The 7,864-nt window shown below is 39.1% G+C and overlaps 1 protein-coding gene across 1 annotated transcript in view; it reads left to right on the top strand.

Annotated features, from left to right (window-relative positions):
- Nucleotides 1-2,118: 2,118 nt before the first annotated feature.
- klhl4 (kelch-like family member 4) overlaps nucleotides 2,119-7,864 on the top strand; it is a 34,871-nt gene continuing 29,125 nt past the window's right edge. The window contains exon 1 of the mRNA XM_061284363.1: nucleotides 2,119-2,261. The gene's annotated coding sequence lies outside the window, so the exon portion shown is untranslated. The remainder of the gene's footprint in view (nucleotides 2,262-7,864) is intronic.

Below are 7,864 nucleotides of genomic sequence, written 5' to 3'. Positions count from 1 at the left end.
TGTTGTTGTCTTTCCTGGATTTCTTCCTTTGTTTCTTATGGCTCCATAAGGTTACCAACTGCTGCAGTGAGTCACTAACAAGGCGTAATTGATGTGTTAACCGCCATGTTGGTGTATAAGTCCAATTTTATGTGATCATGATAAAATGTGTTTCTTACAAAAATTCAAAAAGGATATATGGTTTTTAAAAAATGTATATACAAAATCCCAACATACAGTATAAAGTTGTTAATTGTTGTAGCAACTTAAATATTTTAGTGTAAGCAGTGGCAAATAAAACACAATCCACATACCAACCCTAAATTTGTTTTAAGAGTTGTAAATGGAAGTATTATTTTATTATAATTATTAATAATAACATTACCTCTTCAGTTGATGCCAATGGACTGACAAACTGTACCATTTTGTAAAAATTGAACTACATCGTTTGAATTAATTTATTCAAAATGTCCAAGGAATGTTGTAGTAAATTATTTGTTTTGGGTTAGAAATCGCGAGGGCAACCCTTTCTGAACGGTTTTCATTGGGTCTAAATAACAATGCTCATCCCAGACATTTCTGTGCTATGATTTGGAAATGTGCCTCCCGGTGGCAAAAATGTGGTATCTCTCTATGGTACACGACATTAGGCGCACTTGTGATAACTAATTAGACTCTAATTATTAGAGCCAATACAAATAGTGTATTTGTAATCAATCCAGTGGCATTTAAGTGCAAAACACAACAGCAATTAACAAAAAATATCAGCAAACTAAAAACACAACAGCAATTAAATAATCACAACAACAAAGAAGAAGCAATAAGGAAAAAAAAACAATAACTAATGATACACAAACTAACTAAGCAAAAACAAATCAGTAAACACAACAGCACATTAATAGAAGCTACAGCAAATAATCACACGTAATGATATTTTCCTCCCCTCAGGAGGAATGTGGTGAGATCGCGCTCATTACTGATATGAAGAGAGGGACAGCTATAATTCCTGTTGATGAGCCATAGCTGGGCGAGCCTGCATAAGGGTATATTGTACTGCTGTCCTTGTCCCATTTTCTGTTTGGAGGTCTGTTGGTATTCTCATTGGGATGACACCAAGACTCAGACCTGAGCTTCAAGAAGGGCACATAAAATGCACAGGGACCCTAATTAGTAATACCCTACAGTCAAATATTCTTGCACAATGCACTTTGCTACCACTGCTGGCAAGTACGTATTTCCATAGACATTTACAGTACATATACCAGTGGTTCTTAGGGTTTGGTGAGTCGGTCTCAGGGTTTCGAAAGAGCCTCCACTGAGGAGGTCCAAACAAACCTGATTTATCGTGTAAACTCTGATTTGACAGTATGTATTTTGTTGTGAGTTCATGCATTGTGTTGGTTTTGTTCTTTGAACAAGGTGATGTTCATGCATGGCTCATTTTGTGCGCCAGTAAGAAACATCTATGTCTTGAATTAAAAAAAAAAAAGAAAAATCACTAACGAGGGGTTCGGTGAATTCGCATATGAAGCTGGTGGGGTTCGGTACCTCCAACAAGGTTAAGAACCACTGACATATACAGTAAATAGATGACCCCACCGTGAGTATGTAGTTTCCACAGTTGTAGCTATTGATACAGGCAATGTGAAGCAATTTGTGAAGATGCCTCATACACTTGCTGCTTGGAGATGTACTCTGTATCATCAAGCCAGAAGTCATTGGATTAATGGCTCAGGTCAGTGTACCAGACACTACTGGAGATATAAACAGAGGCTCAGAGGGGTTGAACTTTTTCCATTGCTGGTGCCTCCCTTAATGACCTTCTGCTAAACGTTAGGAAAGCAAGCCCCTTCGCTGTCTGTCTCTTGTCTCAAAACACATTTATATATTCGTTGGCTATCAACTCAGCATTGTATTGTTTTATTGTCTTTACTTTATTAATTTGTTGTTCGATCTATCTTTGTTTTCAAGTTAGATTTTTCTGTACAGTACTTTCTACGCCTCAATGGTTGTTTTAGTGTTCGGTGAATAAAGTTAAATTGCATTTAGCTGCGTGTTCAGTGAAAGAAGCATTAGACCTCAAATACAAGACAATCCTTGCATGATTCTTGTGACTCTATACAGAGAAAGGAAGGAACTGCTTCCTTTGAAAGAGGAAAGTGCCCCCCTTTCCTTTGTGGAGAAGCAAGCATTTGTGTGCTGTAGGAGAAGACAAAGAGTACCGCGCAGTTGTGATGGTATTGCATCTAAAAGTTTGTTTCAAACGTTGAATCCATTTTCAGGTAAGATAATATATTACTTGATAATAACTTCAGAGTAGACAGAACATATGGAGCATTCTTGTCATCACTGCTGGGCCAAACATTGTTACTGTGTGTGGTTATGTACCTTTACCTTTTCACAGATTGATAAAGTGAATTCTAATTATTGGTACTACTATAATGACTAGCCTATCAACTGTACTATGACCCATACCATCTTCGGTTATAAAAAAAAAATGTTAGGCCACCTTTGTTTCATGACTTTTCTGTTCACTTTAAATGTTGCAAGGTAGGTGACAATGACAAGAAAACTAGCTCATAAGACTTTACTCATCGTTTTCCATAGTTTTCTAAATAGCGTTCTTAAAACAATAGCGATGGAGTTGTGGTGCCAATAACATTGACTTTTATGCATTCCATGTTTTGTTAGCGTAGGTGAAGCACAAAGTAGTAATATGTAAGGAGTAAGTAGTAATAAGATCTCAGATCACTTTAGCCACTATCCGACAAAGCGTATTAGTACTATGTTTTCCCGTGGGAGGAATATAGTGTATGGCAATGGGTTTTAGCACATAAGTGTTACATGTGACATCATGTGTCTTGTGGAGTGCAGCCAGATGGTGTCCTTGACTCCTGTGTGCATTGAAGATATGACCCAATGTTATGACTCGCTTCTATATATGAGGTCGTATTTCATTCAAATCGACTTGTGTTGTCAGAATATAATGAGACAAAATAGTTTATTTGTTATGAGTATGACAATGTGAATGCATTTATTGAACAAGTTGACATCGTTCTAAAGGAATAGGGCCATTTCGTTGCATATACAGTTGTGCCCATGCATTGTCTCTGGCAATGAGATTACAGTTTGTTGGTTCTGTCTGTATCGTGTAATTTTTCTGCTTATCACAAATAGATTGACAATATACCCTACCCTTTTATTGAATCATGTTTTCTTATCAGAGAGGCCTTTCCTCTGGTTGCAGAAAATGCTGCTTACCACAATGTGGTCTAACAAGCTCTTTGTTATCGGCTCAACCTTAGCAGAGGTCTGTGCTCTATTCTGGTTATATACTTCAAAACAAGTAATAAAACACATAGGCGATCTGACTGGAATTGCCAAAGTTGCTGACACAATGTGCCTTGACTTTAGTGCAAGCACAATAAAACGTAGTCAAGATGGACAAATCATTACTTTGGGTGCTAAAACCAAGGTAATTACCTTTTTATGGCTGTGATTTAATTGTTTTTGAAAGATTCCTCAATCCTGATTATTTACTCTTCTGCCATTAATTACACTTAATGAGCATGGCACCGCATTGCATCACATAATTCATAACTGTAAGAATAATAATAATAAAAAATACTCGTTTTAGCCTGTGTTGTTTTCATGTCATTGGCGTATTTTATTGCAAAACAGTCAAGATCAAAAGGTAAAGAAGGTAAGGTGAGTTCCACTTGCACAGTGAAAAAGAAAAATCTTGTGCCTGGTAAAAGGAAAGAGTAAAAACCCTGCAGGGATTTAAGCATACCTGGGATACTCACACCCTGTCATGCATTTCATCACTTTCAATTACCAGGATTCAATTGGGAACAGATTGTGTATGTGGTCCCCCTTGGGCTCCAAAATAACATAATAATCTGTTTTCATGGGTAGATAGTGCACTAATTAATAATTTATTGTTTTGACCTTTGACTGCATATAAAAAACATGTTTTTAACCCGGGCACAAACATTTTACTGGCTACTATGAAGATTGTATTACACACACTTATTTAAATTATTCTACTCTGTGAATAATTGACTTAGCAATTTGTTTTTGTCTATACGTATTGTATATTTGCAAGGTATTTTTCAGGGGAAAAATATAAAACTGTTTTATTTTGTGCTGTGACAGTCAACCATGCATACTTTTCATCTTACTGTAGGGTTTTGTGATAGCATTTCTATTTGAAAATGTATTAGAACAAAAAAGTATAGCTTTACAGGGACCTTTTTCTTGGTCCAAGAATTATTAGACCTCTCCAAAGATTAATACATGACATATATTTGGCCTGAAATTTGTAACAATAGCAAGCATCACATTAAATCACCCTTTTTACAGCACAAAACCATTAGGGAGCATAGTTGTGTGGTATCTATAGACTGCTATGATAAGCTACGATGCAGAGCTGGGCGTTCCGTCCCAGTGACGGAATGGTCCGTCTGTCCGTCATGGACAGCCAATTTGCAAGTAAACGACAAGAGAAGAAAAAGTTGAACAAATGGACCGTCTACGGATAAGGTGTTTTTTCGTCTGTCTGGCATGGCACATTTATCTGTAATTGATCCGCCGATCACACAATTAGTACATTTACGTTGACTGGAGGAAAGGTGGTGGGGAGGTGGCGGAGAGCACGGGCACTGGGTATGCACCAACATTTCTGTTCTTCTACTTATTTTTGTCATATGAATGCTGTTTTTTAAGGAGGTTATTTGTAATCAGGAAATAGATGCAATCCACAGACTGTGAACAGAATATGATTTACAGATATTGTCAATGTTTGTATAATTACCCCATTAAATTACCTTAGCATGGGGGCTTAATCCGATGCCAGTGGACACAGGAGTTGGTTACAAATAACCTTTTCGTTGCTAATGCCCACACACTCATAAGGTGGGAGGCGGCGGAGCGGAGGCGGACGAGAGCCTTCGAGGTGGCAAATTGAAGCCGTTTGAGTACAAGTTTGCCCTTTCATCTCTGCTACTAGTGCCTGTTTTTATAGTTCACAACAAAAAAGACTGTTTCCATTTTCATGATTTACATTAAGTAACCTGCACCTCACTATAAAACATAAACATAATGATGTTGATAGGGACGTCAGGAGCAGAAAATGTAGAAAAAGGCTCTTACACAAGTGAAATGCAGTCAGAGAGAGTTCTCGCTACCTTAATTGTGCATTTAGAAGAGCTTAAGTATGCAGTTTATTCTCAACACTATTCCCAGTTTAAATTTGACATACTTGAGGCTGTTTTGAGGGCTATATATAAGGCATGGAGCTCATTTTTAAACATTGACTTGTTAAAAAAACAACAACAACATACATATCTATATATATTTATATATGTATAGCTGGTTAGCACGTCCGCCTCGAAGTTCAGAGGGTGCCGGTTTGATTCCACGTCCGGCCCTCCCTGTGTGGAGTCTGCATGTTCTGCTCGTGCCTGTGTGGGTTTTATCCGGGCACTCTGGTTTCCTCCCACATCCCAAAAACATGCATGGTAGGCTGATTGAGCACTCCAAATTGCCGGTAGGTGTGAGTGCGAGTGAAAATGTTTTTTTGTCTCTGTGTGCCCTGCTATTGGCTGGCAACCAGTTCAGGGTGTCCCCTGTCTACTGCCCAATGACTGCTGGGATAGGCCCCAGCACGCCCGCGACCCCCATGGGGACAAGTGGTACAGAAAATGGATGGATGGATATATTGTTGCAACTTATTATAAGCCGCACCAGCTAAAATTAAGGGAGAATCATGTTTTGTCCATATATAAGCCGCACCGAACTATAAGCCGCAGGTGTTTTAATGTTTACGTAATTACCATTTGTAAGAGAATGTACACAAAGAAGATTGTCAGGAAAGAGATTGTTCTTTGGAGACGCATACCTTTTATTAACAATGTTTATTGACAGAGATGAAGGAGCTCTGCAAACATACAAACGTATAAATCTCAACCAACACGACCATAATAAAATTAATGTGCAGGGAACATTAGCAACACAGAACTAATAATAAATAAAACGGGATCACGTACAGGGGTAAAGTTGGCAATGCGATACGAGCTACACGTATAGCTCCGGAGAAGACATGACCGGGAAATAAATGCTGAAAAGGGTGACACAACAAGATGTTATCAACAATAGCCCAGTGCCCTCTAGTGGCAGGAGGAAACCTCTACAGTACATGAGCAGCTCTATTTCCTTCATTAGGAGCCAAATTGACTGCCTTTAACTTAAAAGCATTATCATATGCATTTCTTTTGTCCCCCATAATGAGGGTTTGTGTATCACTGTCATCTGTTGGCGCTAGTTCTTTGACAGTTTACCAACTTGAGGGTGAAATGGCAGTTAAGGCTGCTTTCTACTAGGAAATCCAGCTTCCTACTAATGTAGCGAGTGGTATGACAAAAAGAATGCCTACATTCATTCTTAGGTCCTAATGGCTGCTCTTTCCAGTTGAAATGGGACATTTCTCACACATACATAGTATACAGTACGCTTGAACCTGATCGTCCCAACAGAATGCTTCCACAAACTTGTTTGTTTTCATGAATTTCATGGTCCTCCAACTTACCTTTATATGCCCCCATTGAAGTGGTTTATTCACAAGAATGGTCGGTTCTTGAAATGTAAATGAGTGCTCTGAAGCTTTGACAGGCAGCTCAATGACCTTGAGTGTTCATCAATTTATTTATTTATTTTTGCTGTTCTCAAAGGGGGCTTCCAAGTCAGTGGAGGGGAATATTTATCTGCATGGTTACATTCACGGAGAAAACCCACAACCTCACTTTCTCCACAGCGACACCACTAACACTCCCTCATGGGACTGTGTTTGATGTGAGAGTCACAGCAGATGTGCACAGATGCATGATGCATTTTGGTTTGTTGCGTTGTGTATACACAAGGCACATGAACAAAACTGGTGCACTTCTGTTATAGAAAAGCCCTTCAATAGTGGTCCCCAAGTTGCTTCTTGGTTATAATGGTGGTCCCTTGGACAAAAACAGTTGAAAACCCCTGACTTAACAATATGTGCTATTGTTAATACTGATATTCATCTTTGTGAAGACACTGGTCATGTAAATGAGTTCTCACAATATTTAGGAAACAGAAACATATATGCAACAATATTTTCATAAATCTCTGATAGTGTTCACATTTTAAATGATTCTAAAACATTCCTAGAAAATCACAATGTCCTACCACTGGTGAGCTATTTTTTAGAACAGCCCGCACTACTCTTGCGGGTTGTATATCAGGAGTTATCAATGTAGCATCCATGGGCACTAGGTAGCACATGGGCACCACGTTGGTAACCCTTGCTAAGCATGGCAAACTCTACAAAGGATGCTGCTATTACCATAAGCAGCCATGCAGTAAGCTGTTTAAGCAGGAAACACCTTACTGTGTTCAGGTGTGGCCTCATCATCCTGGAGTAGAAAGCCTTCTCTCTCTCTCTCTCTCTCTCTCTCTCTCTCTCTCTCTCTCTCTCTCTCTCTCTCTCTCTCTCTCTCTCTCTCTCTCTCTCTCTCTCTCTCTCTCACACACACACACACACACACACACACGCACGCACGCAGACACACACACACACACACACACACACACACACACACACACACTGAGCAGAGTCAGGGGTGACATTACTGTCTACAAGTGTGTACCATATTCTTTGGACTAAAAGTCGCTCCGGAGTACAAGTCGCATCAGGCATAAAATGCACAATAAAGGGGAAAAAACATACTACCGTGATTTTCGGACTATAAGTCGCTCCGGCGTATAAGTCGCACCAGCCATAAAATGCCCAAAAATGTGAAAAAAAACATATATAAGTCGCTCCGGAGTACAAGTCGCAATTTGGGGGGCAATT

Source organism: Syngnathus typhle, linkage group LG1 (genome assembly GCF_033458585.1).
Source record: "Syngnathus typhle isolate RoL2023-S1 ecotype Sweden linkage group LG1, RoL_Styp_1.0, whole genome shotgun sequence".
NCBI classification, from domain to species: Eukaryota; Metazoa; Chordata; class Actinopteri; order Syngnathiformes; family Syngnathidae; genus Syngnathus; species Syngnathus typhle.
This window is presented reverse-complemented; position numbering and strand designations above follow the sequence as displayed.